At 52.7% G+C, this 16,079-nt stretch overlaps 1 protein-coding gene across 1 annotated transcript in view; it reads left to right on the top strand.

Annotated features, from left to right (window-relative positions):
• Window positions 1–16,079, top strand: part of LOC144248765 (uncharacterized) — a 646,176-nt gene that overhangs the window by 437,710 nt on the left and 192,387 nt on the right. The window lies entirely within an intron of this gene.

Below are 16,079 nucleotides of genomic sequence, written 5' to 3'. Positions count from 1 at the left end.
GGGAGAAAAGACAGGCGAGGAAGAGATGGAAGTGGACACAGAAATTGATATGGAGGAGGAGATGGAGGTGGATGGAGAGCAGACTGGAGAGGAAGAGATGGAGGTGGATGTGGATGTGGAAGAGGAGATGGATGTGGACATGGAAGAGTACACCGAGGACATGGACATAGATGAAAAAGATGAAGAGGAGGCCATGGTCCTGGGATGAAGACCAATGCCAGCAGCAGGAGAGGCATGTGGTCCCCACAGGCAGAGTGGGTTCCCTGCAGCCAGGCTGGGGCGGGGCTGGGCTGGGTGGTCTCTGCTCAGGCCCGTGGTACCCAGTGCATTGGATTCTGGTGGCCATGCCCAGCCTGTCCTGTGCTTGCTTTGGGCCACACAAGCCCCATGCCAGTGCCTGGGGCCCAGCCCCCAGACCCAGCCAGCCTCAGCTCTGGCAGCAGAGTCCCACTGTGCCAGCCTGGGGACACACGGAAGAGCCCTCTGTGCCTGACTGCAGTGACCATGGCACCTGCTTTTGTTCCTGACTGATGGAGATCCCGGACAGAGATGGCACCCTTTTGTACATAGTTTTTACAGTTTGTTGTTGCTTTTAGGATATAGGTTTTAGGGCTTTGTTTTGTCTTCTGTAAATACATTTCCGATATTGTTGTTAGATATGTTCTTAGGTATATACCTTCTATAAACTGTTGTTATTACAAATATTCTTACAAATCTAAATGTGTTCTGTGTTTTCATTGCTGTTCTTCTGTAAATAAACAACCGTGATTTTTCCCACCCCAGTTCTCTTTCCAATTGCTTCGGGCACAGGCTGTATTGGCCAAGCTGTGGTTTCCACTTGCTCCAGGTTCCCAGGGCTGGAGGTTCATGGAGGAGCTGGCACAGCCACCCCAGGAGTGGTTGTCCCACTCAGAGGGTCCCGCTGACAGAGGTCACTGTCTCCTTGCAGTCTCTCTGGACACACTGGGTAGCTGCAGGGGCAAATCCCAGCGTGCCCTGTCCCATGGGATCCCATGTTGGGACTCAATGTCCCAGCCAGGGTGAGCACTGCTTGTGGCCCTGGGCTCAGCATGGCAGGCCTGGTGCTCACAGCAGTGCAGACTTCAAGCTGGCCATGCACAGCTCCGTGTTTCTCCCAAAAATATCACTGCTGCAGCACCTGGGATTCCCCAGTGCTCGGCTTTTTATCCCCACTGCATGGAGGATCACATGGCAAGGCAAAGGATGGATCCCATGTGGCATCCAAGCTGCCCTGATCCAGGCTGGGCACAGCCTGATGAACGATGAACACATCTCGCAGGGACATGGAAACGTCCCCTGAAAACCCAGTTCAGGGAGAGCCTGAGCTCTTTTGTGGCTCTAGGCAGGAAGATGCTCAGGATCTCCCAGAGAGGCTCAGCAGGCAGTAGGATTGTGCCTGCATCTCGCTCTGGAAATGCCAGTGGCTCAAGTGAGAGCTGTGGGAATGATTTAGAATGCACTGAGAGGGGCCACAGTCATGCACGGCTCCTACATCAGGAGCAAAGAGCAGCCTGGAGGCTGGGGAAGGCTGGAGCTGTACCACTGTGTGCTCATCCCTCACCTTCATGGGGAGCTTCCCCCAGAGTTGCTATGTACCACTTTTATGGTTCTCCTGTTGGGTGTATTTTGGAGCAGCTGTTATCTGTGGCTTTTTACGGTGGTCCCGTGGAAAGCAGCCACTTGCCTGCTGTGATGAACTCAAAACTAATACTAATACCTCATTCCCTTTGGTTTTATTTGGATTTTTTAAATCTATTTGTTTGATTGTTTTGCCTGGGTTTGTTTGTTTCTGGGTTTTGTCTGTTTTGGTTTGAGTTTTTTGTTTGCTTTTTCATAAGACTCAGGTGAAGTTGGCAAAGCCAAAGTCAAGAGAATGTACACCAGGCTTGACTTTCCAGAAATTACTTTTGGCTGGGGTTAATGGAAACCTCCAGGCTCAGGACCATCACTACATTTGCAGGTTTTGCTCTGCAACATCAGCTTGCCCAGACTCTGCTCGGTGTTTCACAAATGGAGAAGACAATGGATATTGTGCCAAGCTTCCTTTCAAACAGCCAAAACTGCAACTGCATGAGATAAAAAAAGAAAAAAAATAGAGACTATATTCACCAATTAGTGCAGAACCAGTGTCCCACCGTTTTGACCTCCACTGTTATTAATTTTCTACATTGAGAGGCAAAGCTGGGCCTAAAGCTTCCATCTCTCCGTTCCTGATGCCATTTGACTCCAGCCTGGACTCCCCCTGATCACACTGCCTGCTGTCCACGTGGGGCTGGGGATGCTCAGCCTGGAAAGAGGAGACCCTGGGGAGGCCTCACTGCAGCTCTGCAGCACTGCAAGGGTGCCACAAGAAAGACTGGGACAGAGTGTTGCACAGGGCCTAAGGCACCAGGACAAGGGGGGACGGCTTTCAGCTGCAGGAGGCTGATTGAAGTTGGATCTAAGGAAGCTGCTCTTTGCCACTGAGGGTGCTGAGGCACTGGCCCAGGCTGTGGATGCCCCATCCTTGGGAACAGGGCTCTGAGCACCATGGTCTGGGGGAACGTTGCTAAGCATGGAACCAAAGGCTCTCTAGCTCAATGGTCATGTCACAATCCATGTCCCATCTGGAACTGCCAGCACCCAGCAAGCAGCACAACACAACCGCTGGCCCTGGGCTCAGCACATGCTGCACGCTGCTCCTGCTGCTCCTGTCACCCTTCTTGTTCCTGCCCAGATAGCTCATCTCTTCAGTCTCCAAAACTGCCTAAGGCCTGGATTGTGTCATCCATCCCTGCAGGATGCTGACATTTGTCCTGAGGAAGGTACGGTGCCATTCCATGGAGGTGGATCCCCCCAGCTGCCCGGGTGGGCTGGAGTTCTGGGGGGATGGGGTGGGACAGGGACCCCACTCTGAGGTTTTGCTACCTCTGCAGGCTGTGGCAGGCAGAGAGGACAAGATGGAGGTGGACACACAAACTGATAGAGAGGAGGAGATGGAAGTGGAGGGAGAAAAGACAGGAGAGGAAGAGATGGAGGTGGACACAGAAATTGATATGGAGGAGGAGATGGAGGTGGATGGAGAGCAGACTGGAGAGGAAGAGATGGAGGTGGATGTGGATGTGGAAGAGGAGATGGACGTGGACATGGAAGAGTACACCGAGGACATGGACATAGATGAAAAAGATGAAGAGGAGGCCATGGTCCTGGGATGAAGACCGATGCCAGCAGCAGGACAGGCATGTGGTCCCCACAGGCAGAGTGGGTTCCCTGCAGCCAGGCTGGGGCGGGGCTGGGCTGGGTGGTCTCTGCTCAGGCCCGTGGTACCCAGTGCATTGGATTCTGGTGGCCATGCCCAGCCTGTCCTGTGCTTGCTTTGGGCCACACAAGCCCCATGCCAGTGCCTGGGGCCCAGCCCCCAGACCCAGCCAGCCTCAGCTCTGGCAGCAGAGTCCCACTGTGCCAGCCTGGGGACACACGGAAGAGCCCTCTGTGCCTGACTGCAGTGACCATGGCACCTGCTTTTGTTCCTGACTGATGGAGATCCCAGACAGAGATGGCACCCTTTTGTACATAGTTTTTACAGTTTGTTGTTGACTTTAGGATATAGGTTTTAGGGCTTTGTTTTGTCTTCTGTAAATACATTTCCGATATTGTTGTTAGATATGTTCTTAGGTATATACCTTCTATAAACTGTTGTTATTACAAATATTCTTACAAATCTAGATGTGTTCTGTGTTTTCATTGCTGTTCTTCTGTAAATAAACAACCGTGATTTTTCCCACCCCAGTTCTCTTTCCATTTGCTTCAGGCACAGGCTGTATTGGCCAAGTTGCGGTTTCCACTTGCTCCAGGTTCCCAGGGCTGGAGGTTCATGGAGGAGCTGGCACAGCCACCCCAGGAGTGGTTGTCCCACTCAGAGGGTCCCGCTGACAGAGGTCACTGTCTCCTTGCAGTCTCTCTGGACACACTGGGTAGCTGCAGGGGCAAATCCCAGCGTGCCCTGTCCCATGGGATCCCATGTTGGGACTCAATGTCCCAGCCAGGGTGAGCACTGCTTGTGGCCCTGGGCTCAGCATGGCAGGCCTGGTGCTCACAGCAGTGCAGACTTCAAGCTGGCCATGCACAGCTCCGTGTTTCTCCCAAAAATATCACTGCTGCAGCACCTGGGATTCCCCAGTGCTCGGCTTTTTATCCCCACTGCATGGAGGATCACATGGCAAGGCAAAGGATGGATCCCATGTGGCATCCAAGCTGCCCTGATCCAGGCTGGGCACAGCCTGATGAACGATGAACACATCTCGCAGGGACATGGAAACGTCCCCTGAAAACCCAGTTCAGGGAGAGCCTGAGCTCTTTTGTGGCTCTAGGCAGGAAGATGCTCAGGATCTCCCAGAGAGGCTCAGCAGGCAGTAGGATTGTGCCTGCATCTCGCTCTGGAAATGCCAGTGGCTCAAGTGAGAGCTGTGGGAATGATTTAGAATGCACTGAGAGGGGCCACAGTCATGCACGGCTCCTACATCAGGAGCAAAGAGCAGCCTGGAGGCTGGGGAAGGCTGGAGCTGTACCACTGTGTGCTCATCCCTCACCTTCATGGGGAGCTTCCCCCAGAGTTGCTATGTACCACTTTTATGGTTCTCCTGTTGGGTGTATTTTGGAGCAGCTGTTATCTGTGGCTTTTTACGGTGGTCCCGTGGAAAGCAGCCACTTGCCTGCTGTGATGAACTCAAAACTAATACTAATACCTCATTCCCTTTGGTTTTATTTGGATTTTTTAAATCTATTTGTTTGATTGGTTTGCCTGGGTTTGTTTGTTTCTGGGTTTTGTCTGTTTTGGTTTGAGTTTTTTGTTTGCTTTTTCATAAGACTCAGGTGAAGTTGGCAAAGCCAAAGTCAAGAGAATGTACACCAGGCTTGACTTTCCAGAAATTACTTTTGGCTGGGTTTAATGGAAACCTCCAGGCTCAGGACCACCACTACATTTGCAGGTTTTGCTCTGCAACATCAGCTTGCCCAGACTCTGCTCGGTGTTTCACAAATGGAGAAGACAATGGATATTGTGCCAAGCTTCCTTTCAAACAGCCAAAACTGCAACTGCATGAGATAAAAAAAGAAAAAAAATAGAGACTATATTCACCAATTAGTGCAGAACCAGTGTCCCACCGTTTTGACCTCCACTGTTATTAATTTTCTACATTGAGAGGCAAAGCTGGGCCTAAAGCTTCCATCTCTCCGTTCCTGATGCCATTTGACTCCAGCCTGGACTCCCCCTGATCACACTGCCTGCTGTCCACGTGGGGCTGGGGATGCTCAGCCTGGAAAGAGGAGACCCTGGGGAGGCCTCACTGCAGCTCTGCAGCACTGCAAGGGTGCCACAAGAAAGACTGGGACAGAGTGTTGCACAGGGCCTAAGGCACCAGGACAAGGGGGGACGGCTTTCAGCTGCAGGATGCTGATTGAAGTTGGATCTAAGGAAGCTGCTCTTTGCCACTGAGGGTGCTGAGACACTGGCCCAGGCTGTGGATGCCCCATCCTTGGGAACAGGGCTCTGAGCACCATGGTCTGGGGGAACGTTGCTAAGCATGGAACCAAAGGCTCTCTAGCTCAATGGTCATGTCACAATCCATGTCCCATCTGGAACTGCCAGCAGCCAGCAAGCAGCACAACACAACCGCTGGCCCTGGGCTCAGCACACGCTGCACGCTGCTCCTGCTGCTCCTGTCACCCTTCTTGTTCCTGCCCAGATAGCTCATCTCTTCAGTCTCCAAAGCTGCCTAAGGCCTGGATTGTGTCATCCATCCCTGCAGGATGCTGACATTTGTCCTGAGGAAGGTACGGTGCCATTCCATGGAGGTGGATCCCCCCAGCTGCCCGGGTGGGCTGGAGTTCTGGGGGGATGGGGTGGGACAGGGACCCCACTCTGAGGTTTTGCTACCTCTGCAGGCTGTGGCAGGCAGAGAGGACAAGATGGAGGTGGACACACAAACTGATAGAGAGGAGGAGATGGAAGTGGAGGGAGAAAAGACAGGAGAGGAAGAGATGGAGGTGGACACAGAAATTGATATGGAGGAGGAGATGGAGGTGGATGGAGAGCAGACTGGAGAGGAAGAGATGGAGGTGGATGTGGATGTGGAAGAGGAGATGGACGTGGACATGGAAGAGTACACCGAGGACATGGACATAGATGAAAAAGATGAAGAGGAGGCCATGGTCCTGGGATGAAGACCGATGCCAGCAGCAGGACAGGCATGTGGTCCCCACAGGCAGAGTGGGTTCCCTGCAGCCAGGCTGGGGCGGGGCTGGGCTGGGTGGTCTCTGCTCAGGCCCGTGGTACCCAGTGCATTGGATTCTGGTGGCCATGCCCAGCCTGTCCTGTGCTTGCTTTGGGCCACACAAGCCCCATGCCAGTGCCTGGGGCCCAGCCCCCAGACCCAGCCAGCCTCAGCTCTGGCAGCAGAGTCCCACTGTGCCAGCCTGGGGACACACGGAAGAGCCCTCTGTGCCTGACTGCAGTGACCATGGCACCTGCTTTTGTTCCTGACTGATGGAGATCCCAGACAGAGATGGCACCCTTTTGTACATAGTTTTTACAGTTTGTTGTTGACTTTAGGATATAGGTTTTAGGGCTTTGTTTTGTCTTCTGTAAATACATTTCCGATATTGTTGTTAGATATGTTCTTAGGTATATACCTTCTATAAACTGTTGTTATTACAAATATTCTTACAAATCTAGATGTGTTCTGTGTTTTCATTGCTGTTCTTCTGTAAATAAACAACCGTGATTTTTCCCACCCCAGTTCTCTTTCCATTTGCTTCAGGCACAGGCTGTATTGGCCAAGTTGCGGTTTCCACTTGCTCCAGGTTCCCAGGGCTGGAGGTTCATGGAGGAGCTGGCACAGCCACCCCAGGAGTGGTTGTCCCACTCAGAGGGTCCCGCTGACAGAGGTCACTGTCTCCTTGCAGTCTCTCTGGACACACTGGGTAGCTGCAGGGGCAAATCCCAGCGTGCCCTGTCCCATGGGATCCCATGTTGGGACTCAATGTCCCAGCCAGGGTGAGCACTGCTTGTGGCCCTGGGCTCAGCATGGCAGGCCTGGTGCTCACAGCAGTGCAGACTTCAAGCTGGCCATGCACAGCTCCGTGTTTCTCCCAAAAATATCACTGCTGCAGCACCTGGGATTCCCCAGTGCTCGGCTTTTTATCCCCACTGCATGGAGGATCACATGGCAAGGCAAAGGATGGATCCCATGTGGCATCCAAGCTGCCCTGATCCAGGCTGGGCACAGCCTGATGAACGATGAACACATCTCGCAGGGACATGGAAACGTCCCCTGAAAACCCAGTTCAGGGAGAGCCTGAGCTCTTTTGTGGCTCTAGGCAGGAAGATGCTCAGGATCTCCCAGAGAGGCTCAGCAGGCAGTAGGATTGTGCCTGCATCTCGCTCTGGAAATGCCAGTGGCTCAAGTGAGAGCTGTGGGAATGATTTAGAATGCACTGAGAGGGGCCACAGTCCTGTAAGGCTCTTACATCAGGAGCAAAGAGCAGCCTGGAGGCTGGGGAAGGCTGGAGCTGTACCACTGTGTGCTCATCCCTCACCTTCATGGGGAGCTTCCCCCAGAGTTGCTATGTACCACTTTTATGGTTCTCCTGTTGGGTGTATTTTGGAGCAGCTGTTATCTGTGGCTTTTTACGGTGGTCCCGTGGAAAGCAGCCACTTGCCTGCTGTGATGAACTCAAAACTAATACTAATACCTCATTCCCTTTGGTTTTATTTGGATTTTTTAAATCTATTTGTTTGATTGGTTTGCCTGGGTTTGTTTGTTTCTGGGTTTTGTCTGTTTTGGTTTGAGTTTTTTGTTTGCTTTTTCATAAGACTCAGGTGAAGTTGGCAAAGCCAAAGTCAAGAGAATGTACACCAGGCTTGACTTTCCAGAAATTACTTTTGGCTGGGTTTAATGGAAACCTCCAGGCTCAGGACCACCACTACATTTGCAGGTTTTGCTCTGCAACATCAGCTTGCCCAGACTCTGCTCGGTGTTTCACAAATGGAGAAGACAATGGATATTGTGCCAAGCTTCCTTTCAAACAGCCAAAACTGCAACTGCATGAGATAAAAAAAGAAAAAAAATAGAGACTATATTCACCAATTAGTGCAGAACCAGTGTCCCACCGTTTTGACCTCCACTGTTATTAATTTTCTACATTGAGAGGCAAAGCTGGGCCTAAAGCTTCCATCTCTCCGTTCCTGATGCCATTTGACTCCAGCCTGGACTCCCCCTGATCACACTGCCTGCTGTCCACGTGGGGCTGGGGATGCTCAGCCTGGAAAGAGGAGACCCTGGGGAGGCCTCACTGCAGCTCTGCAGCACTGCAAGGGTGCCACAAGAAAGACTGGGACAGAGTGTTGCACAGGGCCTAAGGCACCAGGACAAGGGGGGACGGCTTTCAGCTGCAGGATGCTGATTGAAGTTGGATCTAAGGAAGCTGCTCTTTGCCACTGAGGGTGCTGAGGCACTGGCCCAGGCTGTGGATGCCCCATCCTTGGGAACAGGGCTCTGAGCACCATGGTCTGGGGGAACGTTGCTAAGCATGGAACCAAAGGCTCTCTAGCTCAATGGTCATGTCACAATCCATGTCCCATCTGGAACTGCCAGCACCCAGCAAGCAGCACAACACAACCGCTGGCCCTGGGCTCAGCACATGCTGCACGCTGCTCCTGCTGCTCCTGTCACCCTTCTTGTTCCTGCCCAGATAGCTCATCTCTTCAGTCTCCAAAACTGCCTAAGGCCTGGATTGTGTCATCCATCCCTGCAGGATGCTGACATTTGTCCTGAGGAAGGTACGGTGCCATTCCATGGAGGTGGATCCCCCCAGCTGCCCGGGTGGGCTGGAGTTCTGGGGGGATGGGGTGGGACAGGGACCCCACTCTGAGGTTTTGCTACCTCTGCAGGCTGTGGCAGGCACAGAGGACAAGATGGAGGTGGACACACAAACTGATAGAGAGGAGGAGATGGAAGTGGAGGGAGAAAAGACAGGAGAGGAAGAGATGGAGGTGGACACAGAAATTGATATGGAGGAGGAGATGGAGGTGGATGGAGAGCAGACTGGAGAGGAAGATATGGAGGTGGATGTGGATGTGGAAGAGGAGATGGACGTGGACATGGAAGAGTACACCGAGGACATGGACATAGATGAAAAAGATGAAGAGGAGGCCATGGTCCTGGGATGAAGACCAATGCCAGCAGAAGGACAGGCATGTGGTCCCCACAGGCAGAGTGGGTTCCCTGCAGCCGTGCTGGGGCGGGGCTGGGCTGGGTGGTCTCTGCTCAGGCCCGTGGTACCCAGTGCATTGGATTCTGGTGGCCATGCCCAGCCTGTCCTGTGCTTGCTTTGGGCCACACAAGCCCCATGCCAGTGCCTGGGGCCCAGCCCTCAGACCCAGCCAGCCTCAGCTCTGGCAGCAGAGTCCCACTGTGCCAGCCTGGGGACACACGGAAGAGCCCTCTGTGCCTGACTGCAGTGACCATGGCACCTGCTTTTCTTCCTGACTGATGGAGATCCCGGACAGAGATGGCACCCTTTTGTACATAGTTTTTACAGTTTGTTGTTGACTTTAGGATATAGGTTTTAGGGCTTTGTTTTGTCTTCTGTAAATACATTTCCGATATTGTTGTTAGATATGTTCTTAGGTATATACCTTCTATAAACTGTTGTTATTACAAATATTCTTACAAATCTAGATGTGTTCTGTGTTTTCATTGCTGTTCTTCTGTAAATAAACAACCGTGATTTTTCCCACCCCAGTTCTCTTTCCATTTGCTTCAGGCACAGGCTGTATTGGCCAAGTTGCGGTTTCCACTTGCTCCAGGTTCCCATGGCTGGAGGTTCATGGGGGAGCTGGCACAGCCACCCCAGGAGTGGTTGTCCCACTCAGAGGGTGCCGCTGACAGAGGTCACTGTCTCCTTGCAGTCTCTCTGGACACACTGGGTAGCTGCAGGGGCAAATCCCAGCGTGCCCTGTCCCATGGGATCCCATGTTGGGACTCAATGTCCCAGCCAGGGTGAGCACTGCTTGTGGCCCTGGGCTCAGCATGGCAGGCCTGGTGCTCACAGCAGTGCAGACTTCAAGCTGGCCATGCACAGCTCCGTGTTTCTCCCAAAAATATCACTGCTGCAGCACCTGGGATTCCCCAGTGCTCGGCTTTTTATCCCCACTGCATGGAGGATCACATGGCAAGGCAAAGGATGCATCCCATGTGGCATCCAAGCTGCCCTGATCCAGGCTGGGCACAGCCTGATGAACGATGAACACATCTCGCAGGGACATGGAAACGTCCCCTGAAAACCCAGTTCAGGGAGAGCCTGAGCTCTTTTGTGGCTCTAGGCAGGAAGATGCTCAGGATCTCCCAGAGAGGCTCAGCAGGCAGTAGGATTGTGCCTGCATCTCGCTCTGGAAATGCCAGTGGCTCAAGTGAGAGCTGTGGGAATGATTTAGAATGCACTGAGAGGGGCCACAGTCCTGCAAGGCTCTTACATCAGGAGCAAAGAGCAGCCTGGAGGCTGGGGAAGGCTGGAGCTGTACCACTGTGTGCTCATCCCTCACCTTCATGGAGAGCTTCCCCCAGAGTTGCTATGTATCACTTTTATGGTTCTCCTGTTGGGTGTATTTTGGAGCAGCTGTTATCTGTGGCTTTTTACGGTGGTCCCGTGGAAAGCAGCCACTTGCCTGCTGTGATGAACTCAAAACTAATACTAATACCTTAGTATTGGTTAGTTTGGTTTGCGTGGGTTTGTTTGCTTCTGGGTTTTGTCTGTTTTGGTTTGAGTTTTTTGTTTGCTTTTTCATAAGACTCAGGTGAAGTTGGCAAAGCCAAAGTCAAGAGAATGTACACCAGGCTTGACTTTCCAGAAATTACTTTTGGCTGGGTTTAATGGAAACCTCCAGGCTCAGGACCACCACTACATTTGCAGGTTTTGCTCTGCAACATCAGCTTGCCCAGACTCTGCTCGGTGTTTCACAAATGGAGAAGACAATGGATATTGTGCCAAGCTTCCTTTCAAACAGCCAAAACTGCAACTGCATGAGATAAAAAAAGAAAAAAAATAGAGACTATATTCACCAATTAGTGCAGAACCAGTGTCCCACCGTTTTGACCTCCACTGTTATTAATTTTCTACATTGAGAGGCAAAGCTGGGCCTAAAGCTTCCATCTCTCCGTTCCTGATGCCATTTGACTCCAGCCTGGACTCCCCCTGATCACACTGCCTGCTGTCCACGTGGGGCTGGGGATGCTCAGCCTGGAAAGAGGAGACCCTGGGGAGGCCTCACTGCAGCTCTGCAGCACTGCAAGGGTGCCACAAGAAAGACTGGGACAGAGTGTTGCACAGGGCCTAAGGCACCAGGACAAGGGGGGACGGCTTTCAGCTGCAGGATGCTGATTGAAGTTGGATCTAAGGAAGCTGCTCTTTGCCACTGAGGGTGCTGAGGCACTGGCCCAGGCTGTGGATGCCCCATCCTTGGGAACAGGGCTCTGAGCACCATGGTCTGGGGGAACGTTGCTAAGCATGGAACCAAAGGCTCTCTAGCTCAATGGTCATGTCACAATCCATGTCCCATCTGGAACTGCCAGCAGCCAGCAAGCAGCACAACACAACCGCTGGCCCTGGGCTCAGCACACGCTGCACGCTGCTCCTGCTGCTCCTGTCACCCTTCTTGTTCCTGCCCAGATAGCTCATCTCTTCAGTCTCCAAAACTGCCTAAGGCCTGGATTGTGTCATCCATCCCTGCAGGATGCTGACATTTGTCCTGAGGAAGGTACGGTGCCATTCCATGGAGGTGGATCCCCCCAGCTGCCCGGGTGGGCTGGAGTTCTGGGGGGATGGGGTGGGACAGGGACCCCACTCTGAGGTTTTGCTACCTCTGCAGGCTGTGGCAGGCAGAGAGGACAAGATGGAGGTGGACACACAAACTGATAGAGAGGAGGAGATGGAAGTGGAGGGAGAAAAGACAGGAGAGGAAGAGATGGAGGTGGACACAGAAATTGATATGGAGGAGGAGATGGAGGTGGATGGAGAGCAGACTGGAGAGGAAGAGATGGAGGTGGATGTGGATGTGGAAGAGGAGATGGACGTGGACATGGAAGAGTACACCGAGGACATGGACATAGATGAAAAAGATGAAGAGGAGGCCATGGTCCTGGGATGAAGACCGATGCCAGCAGCAGGACAGGCATGTGGTCCCCACAGGCAGAGTGGGTTCCCTGCAGCCAGGCTGGGGCGGGGCTGGGCTGGGTGGTCTCTGCTCAGGCCCGTGGTACCCAGTGCATTGGATTCTGGTGGCCATGCCCAGCCTGTCCTGTGCTTGCTTTGGGCCACACAAGCCCCATGCCAGTGCCTGGGGCCCAGCCCCCAGACCCAGCCAGCCTCAGCTCTGGCAGCAGAGTCCCACTGTGCCAGCCTGGGGACACACGGAAGAGCCCTCTGTGCCTGACTGCAGTGACCATGGCACCTGCTTTTGTTCCTGACTGATGGAGATCCCAGACAGAGATGGCACCCTTTTGTACATAGTTTTTACAGTTTGTTGTTGCTTTTAGGATATAGGTTTTAGGGCTTTGTTTTGTCTTCTGTAAATACATTTCCGATATTGTTGTTAGATATGTTCTTAGGTATATACCTTCTATAAACTGTTGTTATTACAAATATTCTTACAAATCTAGATGTGTTCTGTGTTTTCATTGCTGTTCTTCTGTAAATAAACAACCGTGATTTTTCCCACCCCAGTTCTCTTTCCATTTGCTTCGGGCACAGGCTGTATTGGCCAAGTTGCGGTTTCCACTTGCTCCAGGTTCCCAGGGCTGGAGGTTCATGGAGGAGCTGGCACAGCCACCCCAGGAGTGGTTGTCCCACTCAGAGGGTCCCGCTGACAGAGGTCACTGTCTCCTTGCAGTCTCTCTGGACACACTGGGTAGCTGCAGGGGCAAATCCCAGCGTGCCCTGTCCCATGGGATCCCATGTTGGGACTCAATGTCCCAGCCAGGGTGAGCACTGCTTGTGGCCCTGGGCTCAGCATGGCAGGCCTGGTGCTCACAGCAGTGCAGACTTCAAGCTGGCCATGCACAGCTCCGTGTTTCTCCCAAAAATATCACTGCTGCAGCACCTGGGATTCCCCAGTGCTCGGCTTTTTATCCCCACTGCATGGAGGATCACATGGCAAGGCAAAGGATGGATCCCATGTGGCATCCAAGCTGCCCTGATCCAGGCTGGGCACAGCCTGATGAACGATGAACACATCTCGCAGGGACATGGAAACGTCCCCTGAAAACCCAGTTCAGGGAGAGCCTGAGCTCTTTTGTGGCTCTAGGCAGGAAGATGCTCAGGATCTCCCAGAGAGGCTCAGCAGGCAGTAGGATTGTGCCTGCATCTCGCTCTGGAAATGCCAGTGGCTCAAGTGAGAGCTGTGGGAATGATTTAGAATGCACTGAGAGGGGCCACAGTCCTGTAAGGCTCTTACATCAGGAGCAAAGAGCAGCCTGGAGGCTGGGGAAGGCTGGAGCTGTACCACTGTGTGCTCATCCCTCACCTTCATGGGGAGCTTCCCCCAGAGTTGCTATGTACCACTTTTATGGTTCTCCTGTTGGGTGTATTTTGGAGCAGCTGTTATCTGTGGCTTTTTACGGTGGTCCCGTGGAAAGCAGCCACTTGCCTGCTGTGATGAACTCAAAACTAATACTAATACCTCATTCCCTTTGGTTTTATTTGGATTTTTTAAATCTATTTGTTTGATTGGTTTGCCTGGGTTTGTTTGTTTCTGGGTTTTGTCTGTTTTGGTTTGAGTTTTTTGTTTGCTTTTTCATAAGACTCAGGTGAAGTTGGCAAAGCCAAAGTCAAGAGAATGTACACCAGGCTTGACTTTCCAGAAATTACTTTTGGCTGGGTTTAATGGAAACCTCCAGGCTCAGGACCACCACTACATTTGCAGGTTTTGCTCTGCAACATCAGCTTGCCCAGACTCTGCTCGGTGTTTCACAAATGGAGAAGACAATGGATATTGTGCCAAGCTTCCTTTCAAACAGCCAAAACTGCAACTGCATGAGATAAAAAAAGAAAAAAAATAGAGACTATATTCACCAATTAGTGCAGAACCAGTGTCCCACCGTTTTGACCTCCACTGTTATTAATTTTCTACATTGAGAGGCAAAGCTGGGCCTAAAGCTTCCATCTCTCCGTTCCTGATGCCATTTGACTCCAGCCTGGACTCCCCCTGATCACACTGCCTGCTGTCCACGTGGGGCTGGGGATGCTCAGCCTGGAAAGAGGAGACCCTGGGGAGGCCTCACTGCAGCTCTGCAGCACTGCAAGGGTGCCACAAGAAAGACTGGGACAGAGTGTTGCACAGGGCCTAAGGCACCAGGACAAGGGGGGACGGCTTTCAGCTGCAGGATGCTGATTGAAGTTGGATCTAAGGAAGCTGCTCTTTGCCACTGAGGGTGCTGAGGCACTGGCCCAGGCTGTGGATGCCCATCCTTGGGAACAAGGCTCTCAGCACCATGGTCTGGGGGAACGTTGCTAAGCATGGAACCAAAGGCTCTCTAGCTCAATGGTCATGTCACAATCCATGTCCCATCTGGAACTGCCAGCAGCCAGCAAGCAGCACAACACAACCGCTGGCCCTGGGCTCAGCACATGCTGCACGCTGCTCCTGCTGCTCCTGTCACCCTTCTTGTTCCTGCCCAGATAGCTCATCTCTTCAGTCTCCAAAACTGCCTAAGGCCTGGATTGTGTCATCCATCCCTGCAGGATGCTGACATTTGTCCTGAGGAAGGTACGGTGCCATTCCATGGAGGTGGATCCCCCCAGCTGCCCGGGTGGGCTGGAGTTCTGGGGGGATGGGGTGGGACAGGGACCCCACTCTGAGGTTTTGCTACCTCTGCAGGCTGTGGCAGGCACAGAGGACAAGATGGAGGTGGACACACAAACTGATAGAGAGGAGGAGATGGAAGTGGAGGGAGAAAAGACAGGAGAGGAAGAGATGGAGGTGGACACAGAAATTGATATGGAGGAGGAGATGGAGGTGGATGGAGAGCAGACTGGAGAGGAAGATATGGAGGTGGATGTGGATGTGGAAGAGGAGATGGACGTGGACATGGAAGAGTACACCGAGGACATGGACATAGATGAAAAAGATGAAGAGGAGGCCATGGTCCTGGGATGAAGACCGATGCCAGCAGCAGGAGAGGCATGTGGTCCCCACAGACAGAGTGGGTTCCCTGCAGCCAGGCTGGGGCGGGGCTGGGCTGGGTGGTCTCTGCTCAGGCCCGTGGTACCCAGTGCATTGGATTCTGGTGGCCATGCCCAGCCTGTCCTGTGCTTGCTTTGGGCCACACAAGCCCCATGCCAGTGCCTGGGGCCCAGCCCTCAGACCCAGCCAGCCTCAGCTCTGGCAGCAGAGTCCCACTGTGCCAGCCTGGGGACACACGGAAGAGCCCTCTGTGCCTGACTGCAGTGACCATGGCACCTGCTTTTCTTCCTGACTGATGGAGATCCCGGACAGAGATGGCACCCTTTTGTACATAGTTTTTACAGTTTGTTGTTGACTTTAGGATATAGGTTTTAGGGCTTTGTTTTGTCTTCTGTAAATACATTTCCGATATTGTTGTTAGATATGTTCTTAGGTATATACCTTCTATAAACTGTTGTTATTACAAATATTCTTACAAATCTAGATGTGTTCTGTGTTTTCATTGCTGTTCTTCTGTAAATAAACAACCGTGATTTTTCCCACCCCAGTTCTCTTTCCATTTGCTTCAGGCACAGGCTGTATTGGCCAAGTTGCGGTTTCCACTTGCTCCAGGTTCCCAGGGCTGGAGGTTCATGGAGGAGCTGGCACAGCCACCCCAGGAGGGGTTGTCCCACTCAGAGGGTGCCGCTGACAGAGGTCACTGTCTCCTTGCAGTCTCTCTGGACACACTGGGTAGCTGCAGGGGCAAATCCCAGCGTGCCCTGTCCCATGGGATCCCATGTTGGGACTCAATGTCCCAGCCAGGGTGAGCACTGCTTGTGGCCCTGGGCTCAGCATGGCA

Source organism: Lonchura striata, unplaced genomic scaffold (assembly GCF_046129695.1).
Source record: "Lonchura striata isolate bLonStr1 unplaced genomic scaffold, bLonStr1.mat Scaffold_85, whole genome shotgun sequence".
Lineage (NCBI taxonomy): Eukaryota > Metazoa > Chordata > Aves > Passeriformes > Estrildidae > Lonchura > Lonchura striata.
Note: the sequence above shows the minus strand (reverse complement) of the source record. Positions and strands in the feature narration are given on the sequence as shown.